The sequence below is a fragment of the Engystomops pustulosus genome, chromosome 1, assembly GCF_040894005.1.
Source record: "Engystomops pustulosus chromosome 1, aEngPut4.maternal, whole genome shotgun sequence".
In the NCBI taxonomy this organism is placed as follows: domain Eukaryota; kingdom Metazoa; phylum Chordata; class Amphibia; order Anura; family Leptodactylidae; genus Engystomops; species Engystomops pustulosus.
In genome coordinates this window covers 235,070,968-235,089,870 of record NC_092411.1, presented here as the reverse complement: position 1 = coordinate 235,089,870, position 18,903 = coordinate 235,070,968, and the positions used below count along the sequence as shown (strand labels likewise).

The 18,903-nt window shown below is 39.8% G+C and overlaps 1 protein-coding gene across 3 annotated transcripts in view; it reads left to right on the top strand.

Moving 5' to 3' along the window:
* Positions 1–1,452: 1,452 nt before the first annotated feature.
* FHIP1A (FHF complex subunit HOOK interacting protein 1A) overlaps positions 1,453–18,903 on the top strand; it is a 125,246-nt gene continuing 107,795 nt past the window's right edge. For all 3 annotated transcript variants that reach the window (XM_072121399.1, XM_072121380.1, XM_072121390.1), the window contains exon 1: positions 1,453–1,817. The gene's annotated coding sequence lies outside the window, so the exon portion shown is untranslated. The remainder of the gene's footprint in view (positions 1,818–18,903) is intronic.

The following is an 18,903-nucleotide window of genomic DNA, read 5'->3' as shown; positions in this document are numbered from 1 at the left end:
AAAAATGTGCTGAAAAACACAAACTCGGCTTATACTCGAGTCAAACAAAAATCGACACAAAAAAAAAAAGAAAAAAAATCAAAACTCACCTTTCCGGCGGCCCCCTTCAGGTCTTCTGTGTGATCCGTCGGTCAGCGGCAGGTCCTTGCGATGTCACAAGCACTGACAGCCGCCGCCACTGCAATAGTATTGTGTGTGCCGGCAGCACACTGTGATGTCAGCGGCTGCGGCTGACGTCAGCGCTGTGCGCGGCACGGACCTGGCAGGCTGTATACTGAGGCACAGGGGCTGGCAGGCTGTTTACTGGGGCAAAGGGGCTGGCAGGCTGTATACTGGGGCACAGGGGCTGGCAGGGTATATACTGGGGCACAGGGGCTGGCAGGATATATACTGGGGGGCAGGATCTGGCTGGCTATATACTGGGGGGCAGGGGCTGGGTGGCTAAATACTGGGGGGCTGGCTGGCTATATACTGGGGGGCTGCTGGCTATATACTTCTGGGGGCTTGCTGGCTATATACTTGGGGGAAGAGGCTGTGACCAATGCATTTCCCACCCTCGGCTTATACTCGAGTCAATAAGTTTTACCAAGTTTTTGTGGTAAAATTAGGGGTCTCGGCTTATACTCGGGTCAGCTTATACTCGAGTATATACGGTATAAAAAAAATAGCAAATAAACATAGTAAATCCTGTTTAGCATGTTTTACTGTTTAAACATTCCATATGTCATCCCTTTCCAAAGGATGAGCATTGCAGTAGAGCAATACATTGGGGCACATTTACTAAGATCAGTGTGTACTAGGTGTAGTTTGCCTGTGTAGTGTGCAGAGGGCGCCACATTCATGATTTCTGGTGCTCTTTCTTCATGAATCTGGAGCCCTCTACACTGCCCCTAAAGAGTACACCACTTTTTATTTGGTGTACCTTTAGCATGGGGCGTGTGACACATTTCTGTCGGACTTTGTATGATAAATGTGACGCACGGTCCAACTGATCACCCCCTTCAGTGCAGAAATTTGTGTCAAGTGAAGCAAACTGCCATGTGCGAATGTGGTGCAGACACTTCTTAAATACCTGTGCAAGCAGTTTGGACCTAAAAGAACTTGCAATTCGGCCAGAAAACTGACGAATGGTCCTTTGAAAATGTGGACCAGAATGTTAATTCCGAGACAAAGATCAGCAACTACCCATTGTGTATGGAAAGCTTACACATATGATCCTTTCATGTCATGGGTCTCTTGTATCCCTTTTGTTTATATTTAGTTGCTCATTAACTATCAGTAACTATCTACAGTATTGTCTGCAAATAGGTGACAAGACAATATATGGTAATAAGCAGCTGTGATGAGTGGCCTCATGTTGCAAAGGAGGAGTAACACAATTTGCACACCTTAGCCAGGAGATCTGCAGGTCTAACCACTCCTTCCTTCCCTATCCAGTTCTCCCCTCCCCCTCCCCTCTGGCCTTCCCTGTTCTAAGTCAGAAACAAATTCTCAGCCAGTGTACTAATCCTGTGTCTCTCCTCCCCACCCATACATGCAATCTGCTCTTGTGTATTTCATGTTTGTAAGGGGTGAGGATAAACCTGCGAGAAGCTTACCAGTCTAGTCTCTTACTGACAATCCCTCTGCATCTCCTTGGATTACATCGTAAGACTGCGTTCCTTGTCTCTGGGGAGTTTACCTGGCTGGCTTACCTGTCTGTGCTGTGTGTGTACAGTAACCCTGCCTGTGGTGCCTCTGCTCAGGAAAACTTTACTTAGTGCGTGTTTTAGGATCATCCTGTTAAGCATCTGCATATCTCAGGCCGCTGTGTACAGGTATGATGACCTATTTTTGTGTTTTTATATACCTTGTGAAGAAATAGTAGTTACTATAACCGTAAAAATGTCCTGTGTGTCAGAGTTGCTCCTTGTTGCAATGCTGACTGTTAGTCGGATAACAATTATAAGCAAACACCAAGAAAATAAATAAAACTTTGGCACGCCATCGACATGTGATCTTCTCTGACACCGCAGATATCGTACTGTGATCTTAGCTTCTTGGGTTTGAAGAACTGCTGGGTGTAAAGGTGAGCACAAGTTGTGCGTTTGCGCCTATGATACTATTCTGTATCAATCTGCTGTGATTGTTATTACATGTAAACCTGATAACAATTATTATTATTGTGTTACTTCATTATGGGAATTGTTTGATAGGCTAAGGTTTGCTCGTATAGTTTTTTAGGAGAGACTCCCATCTTTGCACTCCTAGTCATTTTCTTCTGGTGACGCTGCACTACTATCTACTACATGGTAAAATGGGTGAAGTTAGTACCACATTTCTAGCATTGGCTGCAGAAGGGAACATACACAGATACCCTTAGTGCTTCCTGGTAATATCTTAGCAGCCAATCACTGGATGGTGGAGAAGTCAGCATCAGAAGATAGTTGGCGTCATTGTTTACAATGATTGTCTACAGACTGAGAGGGGTAGATAAGGAATCAGGTCTCTTGTCACATCAGCAATTTACATGTATATACATTTGTAAACAATGTACCACTATCAAGGAATTCAATGGTAAGATTAGAAGGTTTAAGGCCTACACACTCATGTTTCAACTCTACTGATTAACCTCAATCTATAGAAACTGTTTCCAAAATGTATTCCAGGAACATGTAACTAATGTAAAAAAAGATTTTAGATATCTCCTACCATTGTCAAAACAAAAAGGAAGGGAGGCAGCAATCCAAAAACTGTAGTGGTTCAGATATAAGGTGCACGCAGCCCAGGGTCCTGGTGCTCAGCAAAACCCCATGTAGACATAGTGATTGGAGAAGACCACAGCACCAGAGAGGTAAAGTTCCAACGATTCTTTATTTACAATTCATCCAGGTAAAAAACAGCTGTTTTTTACCTGGATGAACTGTAGATAAAGAATCGTTGGAACTTTACCTCTCCGGTGCTGTGGTCTTCTCCTACCATTGTCAGCCATATTAGTTCTCTTTAGTTCCCCAAGACAATCCTTTCTTTCTCTCTCTTGGTAAAGAGGCAGAGACATGTTAGATTGTATAAATTCCTTTAGTATGTAAAACTTTCAGTCATGTATGTGCCAGACCAGCACTTTAATCCTAAATTTAAACGCAACCTCATGAAATGCTGAGTAGTGTGTATAAAGACAATGGGGGATATTTATGATAGGCCCGCCGCTGCATAGTTGTAGAGGCTTCCCACTCTTGATGTATTGGGCAGGCTGGCGCGCAGCATTTATGTAAAATGTGAAAAGTCGCCGGCGGCAGCGAGTGCACTGGCACGGGGACAGTAATGCTCAAGCACCAGCGCATAATAAATATCCCCCAAAGTCTCTAGCTTCTTCTCCTACCTGACATTAGTAGAAAGCTATGCAGTCTTTGTTTAAGTTCTTAAAAATAGGCTTTAAAATGTGTTGTCCATGACTGAGTTTGTTCCGGTTAACTCTCTTGTTCCGGTCTGAATGTAGAACTGCTGAACTGAACTGGTATTTCTACATTTAGGTTGATAAGTCTCACAGAAACTCCCAGGGCAAAACTATTTTGACTGATGTCAAATTCAATTTTTGTACACCTTACTAAGCCTTTTAAAATGGTTGTGCAGTTTTACTACAAAGCTACGGTAAGGGTGGGACTAAATGGAGGGGCCAAGATGAGTCTGTGATGCAGCCAACAGCATCAATTAAGTAATTGTGACGGTAATTCATAACAAAATTAATATTTTGTAAGAGTTTTATGTACTGTTAACATGGAACTGTTACTAAATAATAATTTTATTATGAATTATGGTCAATTAATTACTCCGTTCCAGCTGCATGTTCATGGTTCCTCCTTGCTCTTGATCCCTGCCCTGTTTTAAAATAATTATATAATCTACCAGTCTCTATTTTAGCATAAAAGGCACTGTTTGCTTGTTTTCATTTAATTTGTTGGGTATCCAATCCCTTTCCTCTGTACCAACATCATGTTTCTTGTCAAGTCTGCAGACTAAGGGCTTTTTCATATTGGCGTTGTCGCTCAGCTTCAGTTGCTCATATGTTGTGTTTTCTCTCCATTGCATCCATGTTTTTCTTCTATTTTGTCTCTGTGTGCGAGACAAAACTGAAGGTTTAACAGATGTTTCAGATGTGACCCATAGGGGCACATATACTAAGGGCTTTGTGCTGCACTTCTGTCAGACTTTGCACATTCATTTAGGTGAAAACTGCTTGCACAGGTATCTAAGAAATATCAGCGCCACCTTTTGTGGAGCAGCTGCACTAGCTTCCATGCGACACAAATTAGGGGGGGTTTTGGTGCTCAGTTGAACCAAGCGTATTTAACATGCAAATTGTGTCTTCTGGGGGCGCTGATCGTTCCCCCTGCAGCCCTGAGCTTTTACCAGGACCCAAGGGCTGCCTGCAGGCCGTGCCAGTAAAATGGCATCTATAAATATCATCTTAAAGGCACGTGCATAGGTTGACACAGCTAATACCCTGCAATACATCAGTATTGCAGAGTATTATTATGAGCAAGCAATCAGATGATTGCTTGTTCATGTCCCATGGTGGAAGTAATAAAAAAGTGCAAAAAAATGTTCAATAAAAAAAATCAATAAATCAATAAAAATGCCCCAAAACATATAATGCACAGAAAGTCTAAGTCATAACACAAACCCTACATGTATAGTATCACCTCCTCCGTAACAACCCGTAGAATAAAAGTAAATAATTATTGAACCCGCACGATGAACACCGTAAAAAAAATTGTTAAAAACCTGCCAAAAGTTATGATTTTTACCTATTTAATCCCACAAAAAATGCAATAAAAAGTGAAATACATATGCACTCCACTTTTACTGTTGCAAAGTACAACTTGTACCACAAAAAGCCATCAACCAGCTCCGTAGCCAAAAAAGTAAAAATGTTATGCCACTTGGAAGATGGCAATGCAAAAATGATAGATTTTTCCCCACATTAGGGTTTTATTTAGCAAATTTAGTAGAACGTAAGAAAATGTATTCAAGTATGGTATCCCCGTAATCGTATTGACCCATAGAATAAAGATAACATGATTTTTAGGCGTTACGGTGAACACCAAAAATAGTAAAAAATGTTGTGGGAAATGTTATTCAGCAACTTATTTAGGTGGTAAATCTGTCTGCCTGAAAACGCAATGATTTTGAATTTTGAAAATGGCAAATTTTTCTAAAAATTCATAATTTTTTCTTTTTTTTTTTGTAAATAAGCGCAAAACCAGACAAAATTTACCACTAAAATGAAGTACAACATGTGAGGAGAAAACAATCTCGTTTTGATAAGTAACCAAAAGTTAAAACCATATTGTCACGGGTGGTCCCACGACCCACATCGCGGGTCGCGGGCTCACCTGTGCTGCCCTGCCCCCTCCAGCACATCTCACCCATCCTGGCTCGCTCCCCTCCGCTGTGAGCGCGCGCCCCCGACTGCTAGGGCGCGCGCGCGGCACCTTCTCCACGTTTAAAGGGCCAGCGCGCCATTAATTGGCGCTGGCCATATTGCCCAATTCTACATAAGCCTGCCTCTTCCTGTAACCCTTGCCGGATCTCTGTGCCTCATAGCCTAAGAGAAAGCTTCCAAGCGATTATTCCTGCGTTCCTGTGTGTTCCTGCGTTCCTGTGTGTTCCTGCGTTCCAGTGTATTTCTGCGTGTTCCCGCTCCTGAGTCCTATGTTGCCGTGTTACCCGAGTTCCTCCGTGTTGCTGTGTTCCGTGTGCCTGTGTTCCCGCTCCCACCTGCCTGGACCTCCCGTTGCTGATCTCGGACTTGGACTTGACGTTGCATCTCTGCCCTGACCCTGTGCCTGGACCTGACTACGAGATTTTCATCGGCTAAGGTACCTCGACCTCGGCTGCCACCGCGGGCTGGTTGCACCTGTAGAACGACCTGGTGGTATCCTGCCTCAGCAAGTCCAACCCGCTTTGCGGCGGGCTCTGGTGAAAACCAGGTGCCGCTTGGGCTCCGGTCCCAGGTGTCGGCTAGTTCCATCTCCCGCGGTGGTCCAGAGGATCCACTGATCCTAACACATATAAATCGACGCAAGTCAGAATACAAAAAATAGGTCTAAGCCTTAAGCTACAAAATGGCTTCGTCCTTAAGGGGTTAATATATGGCCAGCTTTATTACTGATGTATTAGACTTAGCCTATATGCATATGGTGAGTGCAGTTATATGGAACGCAAACAATGGTCCCATGTGTTATCGACAAGTGAGTCGGGCAGCTAGCTCATGCAAGGGGGTATGGAATCCACGACCTTGTGTATGAGCCCATTCAATTAAATGGGAAGGTTGATTTCTGTAGTAAAAATGTCTACCACATATCCTAAAAACATTGTCATGTGCATTATCCCTTAGAATAGTTGACAACTAGCAATGGGAAAGACAACTCAGACAGTTTTCCCAGGCTTCTGGCTTTGGCTTGTACTTACCTGCAATAACATGATGCATTGTGCACTCTAGCTTGAGAACATCAGAAAAGTTGTCATGCATCATTCAAAGTACCTTTTCATGTGTCTTGTCATTTTACAGAGAATTATCTGAGATCTTAACAGTCCTAATTACATTTGCTTGAACATAATGAGATACATTTACTACTTTCTTGATGAAGCTATTATTTCAACAAAGGAGTTCTATAGTGCACATAGCTTTTTCATCTAAACATCTATTTGAAGCCGCAGGTACAAGTGCCAATTATTTTGTACTTTTAGTTTCAATAAATTATCGTAGATGATGTGGTGGCCATTGTTTTTGTGTATTTGTCTGTGTACAGCTATTACTGGCTCCTCTCCGATGTCATCACCCAAATTTAGAGAGATTGTTTTAGATAAGGGTGTATGATTATAAAAGTGTAATCAATTATTACTTACATCATCTACCCTGTTGCTCTGTTCTCATAAAGTACTTGTCTTCATTACACTTTGTCTTCATTACAAGGTTTTTTAATTAGAAGTGAAAAACCGGAATCCTGCTGCTTGAACCTACTATGATAAGCCGAAGCAAAACACAAAGCTGTCTAATATGACTAACGCACATTTATACCTCCTGGAGAGTCTTTGTAGTTTCACTCTATTTTAGGTTATTTTTGTTTTAGTTTAAATGATGGAATATCTTCTGTTAAAGGAAAACCAAGCAATCAAAAAAATTTATATTTGTACCTAGTTACATACATTAATATTGCTAACAAGGTTTGTCAGTCTTCAGGAGTTTTTGCTTGTTCCTGACAGTGCGACCACATGTTCAGTTTTTCAAATGCGGTTTTTATGCCCAAACTTGTAATGGAGTAAAAGTAGTAGGAGAAGCACCTTTCAATTATTTGTTGGAACCGATTATGATCCGCACCTGATTTTGGCTTCAAAAACTGCACCTGAAAAACTGAACATGTGGACGCACACTGAAACAGAGGAGAATTTTCTGCTGCTGTTCTGCTGTTGTATTTGGCTGGGGTTTCGTTAGGGGGCTGGGCTTCTCAATCTTTGTTTTTTTTGCTGCAGATAGGATAGTGGGGAGGCTCCTGCTGCAGCTAGAGAATTGGGAAGAAGCGAAAGGGGAAATGACTGATTTAGTTGGGGACATAGAAAAGATTCATTTAAGTATTGCCTAGTTTTAATCGCTATTGGATACAAAGTAGGATCAAAGATAGAATAGAGGAACTGCCCCTTTAAACTAATGGTCAGATCTTCACAGCTTGGATTAGGCGCAAACGCAATGGCAAAATTTATGAAAAACAATGCAGACTGCAGGGTGCAACAGATTTAGGAATTGTGGCGCAACACTCTTCAGGAATCACTGCCCCGACTGAGTGCACCAACTTTTTTTAGGTGCACTTTTAACATAGGGCGTACAACACAATTTTGTCAGACATTGCATGATAAATGTGTTGCACAGGATGACTGTGCAATGCAATGCCCCTTTCAGTGCAAAAATTTATGTCAAGTCGGGAAAATGCAAACACTTCTTAAATACAAGTGCAAGCTGTTTTCACTAAAAAGAATGTGCAGGGTCAGACAGAAAACTGGCGCAGGCACTTTAATAAATGTGGGCCATCAACTTCATATTGTGGTGCTCAGCAGTATCACAATAGAAATAGAAGTCATCTCATAACGTGTAAGTTTATAAAGCATGAAGAAAACTGCAGCACTCAACAATTAAAATTCCATAATCTTTATTGAAAAGTGCTAAATAAAAACATAAATACAGGTGGAGTAGGAGCAGGGAGCATGCACCACGACAGCGGCCTGTTTGACACTACACAAGTGCTTCATACACTTATGCACAAACTAGGATTACCGTATTTTTCGGCCTATAAGTCGCACCGGACTATAAGGCGCACCTCTAATAAATGCCTGCTAAGACATCTAGGTTCATATATAAGGCGCACATAAGGCTACACTTTCCCGTGAAACTTGTCTTCAGCGTGTCAGAGAGCTCCGATCTCAGAGGTATGGCTGCTGGGGGTTAATGCAGGGTGATGCAGCAGGGGTTAAGCGGTCTCCCTCTGCCCCTTCTCCTTCCCTCCTCAGCCAGGGTGTTATTCCTGTGGGGTTCCCTGTGGCTCCTTCTCTTTCCCCTGTTACAGGGCTGTCAGGTATGGGGGATTGTTTACTGATGATGATGATGATTGCCTCGTGGTCGGCACTATGGCAGCTCCGGTCTCTCCGTGCTAGGGGAGGGCAGGATGGGCACAATGTTAGTTGTGGTGCCAGGGCACTTCAGGAGCCAGGGACCCTGTATACTGTGTGGGAAGGTGCAGGAAATTTCTGGGGATGGAGCTATTAAACACTGGTAAATGTACAGTACATCTTGTCTGTAGTACATTTCTGTATAAGTTCATATATAAGGCGCACCGGCCTATAAGGCGCACCTTTGATTTCTGAGAAAATTAAAGGATTTTTGGTAAATGAAAGGAAATTAAGTGCTTTTAGACTTTTCCCTCTAGTTTGGCCTTTGGAAATGGGTAGTATAATCAAAACACTCAATTAATCATTTTTAAAATGTTCAACCAAAATAAATTATTCCATATTACTCCATAATAGTAATAGTATACATGAGACCTCTTAGCAAAAATGTCACAGTACAAGGATAATACACAATGATGTCACAGTACAGAAATAATACACACAGTGATGTCACAGTACATGGATTGTACACACAGTAATATTACAGTACATGGACTGTACACACAGTAATATCACAGTACATGGATAATAAACATAGGAATGTCACATTACAGGGATCATACACACAGTGATGTCATAGTTCAGGAATAATACATACAATGATGTCACTGTAAAGGGATAAAGCACACAGCAAGGTCTCCCTCTTGGTACCCTGGTATTTTAACCAATGCAAATAATATCAACTAAAATATCCAGAGTCAAAACAAAGAGTATTTCCTTTAAACAGAAGTACAAATCATTCAGTACATGTTTCTCTTTAGGAAAACCCCCTGGTTATGGCTTTATAATATCTTGATAAAAAATAGTAACCAAAATACTGCCATATACTGAAATCGCCTTAAAGGGGGTTATTTTATCAGTTAAGACTTTGCATCTCTCTTTGTACTAGTTTAGATATCTTGCTTTGCTAGGTCAGAGCCCACACAGCATGTTGGTAAACACGCCCTGACAGAGCCCAGCATGCCATTTTTTCAGTAACCTTTCAGTTCTAAAGAGTGTGCTTGACAAAATTGGAATGTTTCTGCTTAATTTGGTACAGTTCTCAACAAATGAAGGTGAAATATAATAATATATCTATTAGTGAATCAAGAGAAAAGGAAAGTCCAAGCAGCACAGACCATAGGATGGGGTGGGTGCAGGCGTCCTGGGACAGGGCGTAGGTCCCTCAGCAATATATTGAAGAAAGTGGGCAGCACTCCAAATTGTGATGAAAAAAGTGTAGGTTCTTTATTCCATAGTCAGCAACAAAACAGCGACGTTTCGGTTCCGAGGAACCTTTTTCAAGCCGTCTATACAGTGTAAATGGCAGTGTTATATACAAATCCCCGTGGTCACATGACCCAGTGGACCACGCCCCCCATATTACCATATTTGTGATACAAAAAACTTTAGTTTACATAAAATTCATAAATATACAATGATAAAGTGCATACAATAAAATGTATAAATACGATCAGCATAAGGAAGGTCAATATTTATTAGAAAAACCTAGAGCAGTGTTCTCCCCCATGTGACAAACACTGACCTCGCAAGTGAAAGTAAAGTGCTAACGTGCTTCTGTGCATAGAGTTTAGATGCTGTGTAGGTTCTCCAGGTGTCTCCCCGTGTTGATCGTGTCCTCCGATTTCCACAAGCTTGATTCACGGAGCAAGGGTTCATGTGAAACGCATGCTTGAACGCGCGCTCTTGGATCTTCACTGCGCATGCGCAGCACAGTGTAGTATGTATATGCGGTAACTTAGCAACCACTAGAGTAATACATTGTAACTGGCTGATTTAACCAGCTCGGACAAAGGTAAACAATTGTTGCATATAAGACAATAAGAAACGAGGCATCAGCCATTATACAGGACAGAATGCTGTGCTAACAGCTATGGTCATAAGACGGGACAGCAGTCTGTTAACCCCTCCCGGGGAAACAATCCGATGAGGGGAACAATAATATCCGATAGATCCCTTTAAATATTTGGGATAAACGGTAATTGAATCCCACTCCCTATATGTCCAATAATGGGTAAAGACCCTTTTAAGTCCTCGGCTAGAGCCTCTAATCATAATAGAACATACCTAGATATAAAGAATATAATGAATGATAGAAAACTGTGGTGCCTGCAGATGCATTGTTCCAAGAATTGTGGTGTTGACATAGCTTGTGTGGAGAGACACTTCACAGGGAGACATCTGGAATTGGCTTCGAATTATCTATGTAAAAAAGAAAATAATGATATTAGGATATTGATATCAAAAATTGGATCACAAATAGTTGCTGTTCACTTAATTACCAATGACAGTATAAGGAGGATTAGACTAGTCTGATTGATAGAGTTCAACAATTATAGTGTCCACAGTTTATAATCTACATTGAGGCCATTAGGTCTTAGTGTGTTCAGTGCATGAATCCACTGCAATTCGCGTTTTTTAAGCATGCCCTCCCTATCACCCCCTCTCCTGGGTAGAGGTATATGGTCGATCAGGCGGCAACGTAAATCCTTTTCTAGGTGACCTGCTTCATGGAAGTGTTTGGGCACTGGGAGATCCTTACGATTCGAGCGTATGGTGTATCTGTGTTGATTCAGTCGAGTTTTAAACTCTAATGTGGTTTCTCCCACATAGAGTAGACCACAGGGGCAACTTAATACGTAAATAACAAATGAGCTGTCACATGTTAAGTAGTGTGTTATGTTATGCCATTTTTTGTTGTGTTCAAAACCAGATCCTTTGATCATATATTTGCAGTTTATGCACTTACAACAAGGGAAGCATCCCTTTTTCAGTCCCAGTATCCCTGTTTGTCGGCTATTTTTACGTGACCCGATGTCTGCTCTCACCAGACGATCACCAATTTTTTGTGCATTCCTATAAGACATGAGCGGTGGATTATGAAATTCAGGTACAGTAATGTTACTACCAGATAATTTGGTCCAATGTCTATGTATGATTTTAGCGATGTTATGGCTTTGTGTGTTGAAAGTAGTGACAAATGGTATTCTATCCTGTTTATTTGTCTTTTGATGTGGGGATAGTAATTCTGTGTGGTCTCTATTATTCACTTTTTGTAAATTCATCTCCAAAATTTTATGAGGATAAGGTTTTTCTAATAAATATTGACCTTCTTTATGCTGATCGTATTTATACATTTTATTGTATGCACTTTATCATTGTATATTAATGAATTTTATGTAAACTAAAGTTTTTTGTATCACAAATATGGTAATATGGTGGGCGTGGTCCACTGGGTCATGTGACCACGGGGATTTGTATATAACACTGCCATTTACACTGTATAGACGGCTTGAAAAAGGTTCCTCGGAACCGAAACGTCGCTGTTTTGTTGCTGACTATGGAATAAAGAACCTACACTTTTTTAATCACAATTTGGAGTGCTGCCCACTTTCTTCAATATATTAGTGAATCAAGTTTTTTTGTTTTAGGAAAACACTAACCAACATAAAGACCTGTCAAAATGTAATTTTTCTTAATACACAATCAAATAAACAATATGGAGCTTTCAAAGTCTAGAGCTTTCAAAGATTAAAAAAATAGTACATGAGGGTGCATATACAGAGGAACACATAACCATGTTAGGGAAGGTGACAAAATAATGGGTCCCAAAGCAAACCTCTATATCAAAAAATTTAAACCACAGACGAAACCGCTAAAAAATTGCGACCTAAATTGATTTAAACCCGAGACCAAAAAAGTGACCCTCAACCCAGAAACCATAAGTTGGTTACACATTAGATGTCAACATACATAGTGCCCCCTGTTTTCAGCCTGATTCCTCCTTTGCGTTATTCAGCTCATTTATTGGGACTCTCCTTAAATTGGCTGCTTACATTCAGAAAAGGCCTGTACTAAAAGATATGTCCCCCTATTGTTCCCTGAAACGGAACAATGGCGGTGGATACGTATGTGATTTACAAGCAGCTTATCTTCAGAATTCAGCAGCAGGTGAATAAAGCAATGGAGACAACCAAAGAATAAAAATAGTGTGTGCTACTGTTGTATACTGTTACCTGGCCCTAGCATTTATAAGATCAGAAAAGGCTCATGGAGTCAGATATAGGGATTTGCAGTAGCCATGCTCAAAGTTCCCAGGCCCTCAAGGCATCTTTCTGCTCAATGTCTTCTCCGTTGGCCAATATGAGTATGACATCGGCTGTAGGAGGATAAATCTCTAGATGGAGAAAAATATTTATTCATATGTAGCAGAGCACTGTATGACCGTCTGAAAGTTTGATTCCCTGAGGGCAGATGTTGGGGCATTCAAGTAGGAAGACATTTTAACCAAGAAGAGGCTCTTTAACCAAGTGGGGAAAAGTACACAACCCCTTTTGTAAGGGCTGGTTACTAGGCTAATGTTCCTTATGAAATAGTGTGGGGCAGATATACCAAAATTATCTAAAAGTTAAACGGCACAAAATTAGGCTAGACTATTGTACTGCATGTATATATTTTTATATTGTGGCTGATGACATATCTGTTGGAGAGTCTAGTTTAACTTTGTACTTGCTTTCTTGGTTTACACCCCAAAATTGCATTATAAATTAAATACATATTTGTCACACTCCATTTTAACCATGCCCTGGTCCTCACCCCATGCTGTCTTTTCTTGAAGTCACAACTATTTACTGGTAAGCCATTCCCTTTTTTTAGACACGTCTGACAACTATCTAAATAGTGTGGTGCAAAACATGTTACACAATTTTTAAGGTGCAGATTAGACCAGAAATCTGGTGCCTGGTGCTAAGTATGTCTCCCCCAGTGTCTCCATAAACCATATGTCTCATTTTATTGTATAAGTTTGAGGTCAATCTGGCATTATTCTAAGAAGATTTTCTTATTTTAATATTTCACGTAGATGGATGTCCGAGGCTTGTAAAAAAGAAGCAATTCTAGCTCAGCAAACCATGTTTTCTCATGAAAGATATTTTTATGCCCCCTGTCTAGTCAGTGTTGAGATCATCAATTTATGGATTCATACGTCGGATTCAATGACAAGACTGCACTTATTTTCTTTCTTTTAGCTATGCATGTCATGGATTATTGATCCTAAGCTCTTAGGCAAAGACCACTGTACTCGCTGTACCCACTGTTCAATTGCCTTTATCCCTGCCTGGTTGGAACATTGTATCCACACAATTATCCCGCAAATTGCACAATGTCTCTTTCTAATATAAATGCACACATTTATTTGTGGCCTAAACTTGTCATAACCCAATGTTCTTATTTATGCATTCAGTAGCTTTTGGTTTTATACCTGTTTATTCTCAGGAACATGTAATAAAGAAGCATTTTTCTTTCATTGTGATTTGCAGTATTTTTCTGCTACAATATTGATAGAATAATTTTAGGTCTAGGGTGAGCTGAATAACTATGATTGTTTTCTATGGACATGCAATATTGATATCTTTGACATGGAATAATGACATAAATCAAAGGAATTAATTATTAGGAAAGATGAAGCTAAACCAGTTAGTTTATGCCGTGACTACAATAACCACCATATTATGCAAAATGTAATTATAATTGTAACTCATGATTAATGTGTCTCTACATTTTCAGAAATTAGAAATTTGAATGTGTAAAGTTATACACCATCATCGTGCTGCTTGCTTCTCTGAAATGTATAGTCCCTGACAAACAGTTGATTTTTCATGTGTGTGCATGTATTTCTGCATACATAAAATGCATTTCATGTCAGTAGGTCAGATGACACACAGTAAAGTTGTGTGACGTGGTAGCAATAACATGCAGATGGATGTTAAATTAACAAGTTCTACTCCACCTTAATACATTAACATAGCACTGTCCTAGATTTTTATGTATTAATTAGATAGAATGTATCCCATATATTAATATAACTCATTCATATTCTGACATCATCAAAGCATACCATAGGATTGACACAGTACATAAATATGCAAGTCATAAACACGTTAAAATAACTACAACCTGTAACAAACATCATGTTGTGGACTTGCTGTGCTATCCAACTGGTTTGGTATGGTCATCTGGACCACTCTGGTTTTCACCCTGTCACCCTTATACAAGGATCAAACAGCATAGATCCATAACAAAGCATCAAAGCACACCCTCACTTGCAACACACAGGAACCTTAGCTCTCAAATAGAGCAAAAGGACACTGGTGTCTGTGTCCAATGAAACGTGACACAGTGGTGTGACAGACCATCTCCATGAAATGCACACTATGATAAAGGCCACCTTTTCACCACAGTGTTAAGCTATGTTAACTCTGTGGAAAGGTGGAATATAATAAGGATAAAGGTTCTAAGGGCTATAAGCCCTAGGTTGTAAGAAAATGTATAAACTTCTTTTTAGCCATGTATGTATGCAAGGATTAAGTATCATTCAAGGGGTTTGCCAGTAATATTAAACTTTACCAGGGTAAGTACAATCCACTAAGGGTCACCCAAATTGTACTTACCCTGACCGCCAGGACAAGATGCCAGCATTGTAAATGCGTCTGTTTCCTTACCATGTAGTATGAACGGACCTCTACAAATATCAATAGGATGAATAAGAAAAGTCACAAAAAGTTCTGCAACAAATCTGTCATGCGAACTTGGAGACTTTGAGTCTCTTGGATATAATAGCCACATAAACTTTCTTTCAGTTTCTTTCCTTGGGAAAACTAGAGAAATGTAAATTCTATCTATGTAGCATTTTCTTATGGATTCCCTTGAGTTGAGTTACACAATTCATTAGGATAAGACAGAAGAATTAAATAATAGCAATGTACTCGGTGCATGTTCTGACACATGGGTATTAATCAACTTTAAAATTTCATCTTCCATCCCAGTTCCCCATTGTTAAGTGTATTTTTCTTCTAAATTCTATCAAGCTGTCTTTTTCTATGGTCACAGAGGACAGGTCTCGATTGTATAATTAATATCCATGGTTGTCTATCTGAGGTGCTGGGTATTTCAATTTCCACTGAGGCTGGAGATCTTTGACATGCCTAGAATATTTATTTGTGTAGTTAAAGTTAGAACGTCTTCCCAAGACCTGTCATATAGGATTAAGTTTTATTTGAGTGCTCTTATAAATTCTCCGCAGGTAGCACTTTATCCATGTGTGTCTTCATGTAATGGGATTGTGATTACTAACTAGGTAGAGACAGGAAGATGTATTGAGCGAGTGCAATAGGTGGTTCTTGCCTTTAGCAAATCAAATCTAAAATTAAATTACTTGACCCGTTCTTTATAGAAATTACACCATTTTCTTTATTTTCTGCTGCCGTCGCGTTACCCATTTGTGGATAAAGAACAGAGATAGTATAATGTCATAAATCACAGAAAAATACTAGCCCCCCATTTAAGCTCCCTTATCGAAATCCTTTTCTACTTAGAGAGAACAAAAGAAAGGGTAAATATAAAACGAATACATTTCCTGACTAGGGTAACCATCATTCTGCCTCAAATTAAACCTACATATGTTTTTAGTTCCATGTGGCCTTTGGCTTGTAAAGGTTGTTTTTCTCTCCCATTATCCCTTACCCCAGTTTATATTTAGACTTTTTTCAATATTTTTAAAATATTTTTTTTGATGCCTTCTGAATATTTGACTACTTTAGCCACATAAGCAGTGAAGTCTATCTGTCGTGGTTCTATTTCACAGTAGGTATATAGGTTAGCAAATTACAATTCCCATATAATTCACCTTTGCATTTTACAGGCAGTCCCCGGGTTACGTACAAGATAGGGTCTGAAGGTTTGTTCTTAAGTTGAATTTGTATGTAAGTCGAAACTGTATATTTTATAATTGTAGATCCAGACAAAAAAAAATTTGGCCCCAGTGACAATTGCAATTTAAACATTTTTTGCTGTAATGGGACCAAGTATTATCAATAAAGCTTCATTACAGACACCTTACAGCTGATTATTGCAGTCTGGGACTATAGTAAAGCATCCAGAGAGCTTCACCAGAGGTCAGAGGGGTCTGTCTGTAACTATGAGTTGTCTGTAACTTGGGTGTCCTTAAGTAGGGGACCGCCTGTATTTTAGTATGCTTAACTATTCCTTTATAATTGTATATGGCATATTAAATGGTGTTGTATTAGGGAAAATCACATATTTTATATTTTTAAACAATATTACAATATCAAATTTCGATACACTAGAATTTCCTGTAATATAAGTTTGTTTTAGTCTGAACTTTGCTGGGGGAAATTTTTAGGTCCTGTTCAATGCTGTAAAAGATCTATGAAAATGAAGACATAAAAAAAAACCAACTAGACAATTATCGTCTTAGCTATGTTCAAATATGAAACATGTTGAGAGTTTGCTTCAGTAGTGTGCAGAGAGGACCTGATAAATGAAGACCAGCGCACAGTCTTCATTAATCTGGCGCACCCTGCATGCACCCAAAGTGCATAAACCAGTTTGGCATGCTTTGTGCAGCGCTGCATAATCTGTAGACGCTATATAAAATAAAGAATTATTATTATTACTACCAGTTTTTTACTGGTGAACCCAGTTTATCGGGCACGCCGCGCAGCAATTATGTTGGACTCAGTGACATAAATGTGGTGCACAGTACGAATAAGCACCGGAACTCCCATTTAGGTGCACTGGATTGTGTTGCAGTGGACACAGTGCACCCACTACACAATACTGGCGCACAGGTTTCATAAATAAATGTGCATGTAGTTTGCACATATATTTATGAGCAAAGCCTGTCAGAATACTGACACTGAACCCTTAATAACTGTGGGTCAGCGAGTACTAAGAGGATAGCTTTTGCCTACAATTTGGGAACCACACAAAATGCTTACACCAGGAGTTGCAACGTTATCAAGATTTTTGTGCCAGTAGAGATGAGCAGACCCGAACTTTCCATTCAGGTGCGTCCCATATTGCCGAATTGGAGGACAATTTTTGAATTTATGATTAATAACTTATTGAAATTATTTACTTTTCATATTGTGGCAGTATCACTTTTGCTATGAATGTAGACGTTTAAAGAGTAGAGTGCACTGTCATTATAGTACTAAGCTAATTCATGTGACAAGTAAAAAAAAGCTGGCATCCGTGCTCAACATTTCATTGGCAAACCATTCCTGATACAGCTGAGCTGTGATTAGATGAGGTGATAACTTGTCCATTCAGCAATCAACAGTATCTTATTATACAATGTGGCTTGCCCTGGTTGCCGCATACGGGAGATTTGGCAATCAGCTCCTCATACTCTTATCATATACAGATTTTTAACAGCTATCATCATTCAGTCTCCTGTTCCCTATATATGATTGCCTGGAACACAAAAAATGTGCTGCTTCTAGTAGAAGTGTTTGTGACACTTTAATGCAATGCGACATGTTACTTTATGAGGTGCTGGGAACTGGCTCAGGTTCAAAACTTTGGGTTTTGGCTAGAGGCTTGGGTCATCAGTAGACTTTGACAGACAATCTCAGTTCCCTTCAGATCAAATGTCATCAATCATCCAAAATCTTCCAAGAAATGCAATGTATAGCAATACTCAGCATTACTCAATAGATTGCAGGCAGCACAAGAACTTTTTATAAAGAAGCCGAGACGGATACGGAGACAGATTTGTTTCATTTTACCATCTGATGTCTGAGATCAGGTACTGGAGTGCAAAAGAACAATTAATATTCCCTTATCTACATCAAATGCCATCTATTCTGAACAGACAGGGAAAAATAGAACTCTTTTTAAAAAAATGTATCTATACTGTAAAAGTTAATAATAATGTATTTTGCCCAACAATGGAATATGGACATTGTGGATAGGGGTCTCCCACTTGGAACCCACTTTTATGACTTATAAGTAAAGTTAGCTCCCATTCTGGGGTACAGTATTTTTCGGACTATAAGGCGCACCAAAAATCTTTTGATTTTGTCACAAATCAAAGGTGCGCCTTATAGTCCATTGCGCCTAGTATATGAACCGTACTTACAGACAAAAGCTACCTTGAACTGTGCACAGGTATGCCGCCTGCTGGTCATTCATCCTTATAATCAAGTGTGCGTTATAATCCGGTGCGCCTTATATATGAACCTAGACGTTTTAGCAGGCATTTATTGATGGTGCGTCTTATAGTCCGAAAAATACTGAGCCATTCTAGTACTCTATGGTAGTCTGCATGTGGTAACCCTGGAACTCAACTGCCACAAAATAACTGTAATTCATAGTGAACCACAAATATTTTTGTGGTTTTTC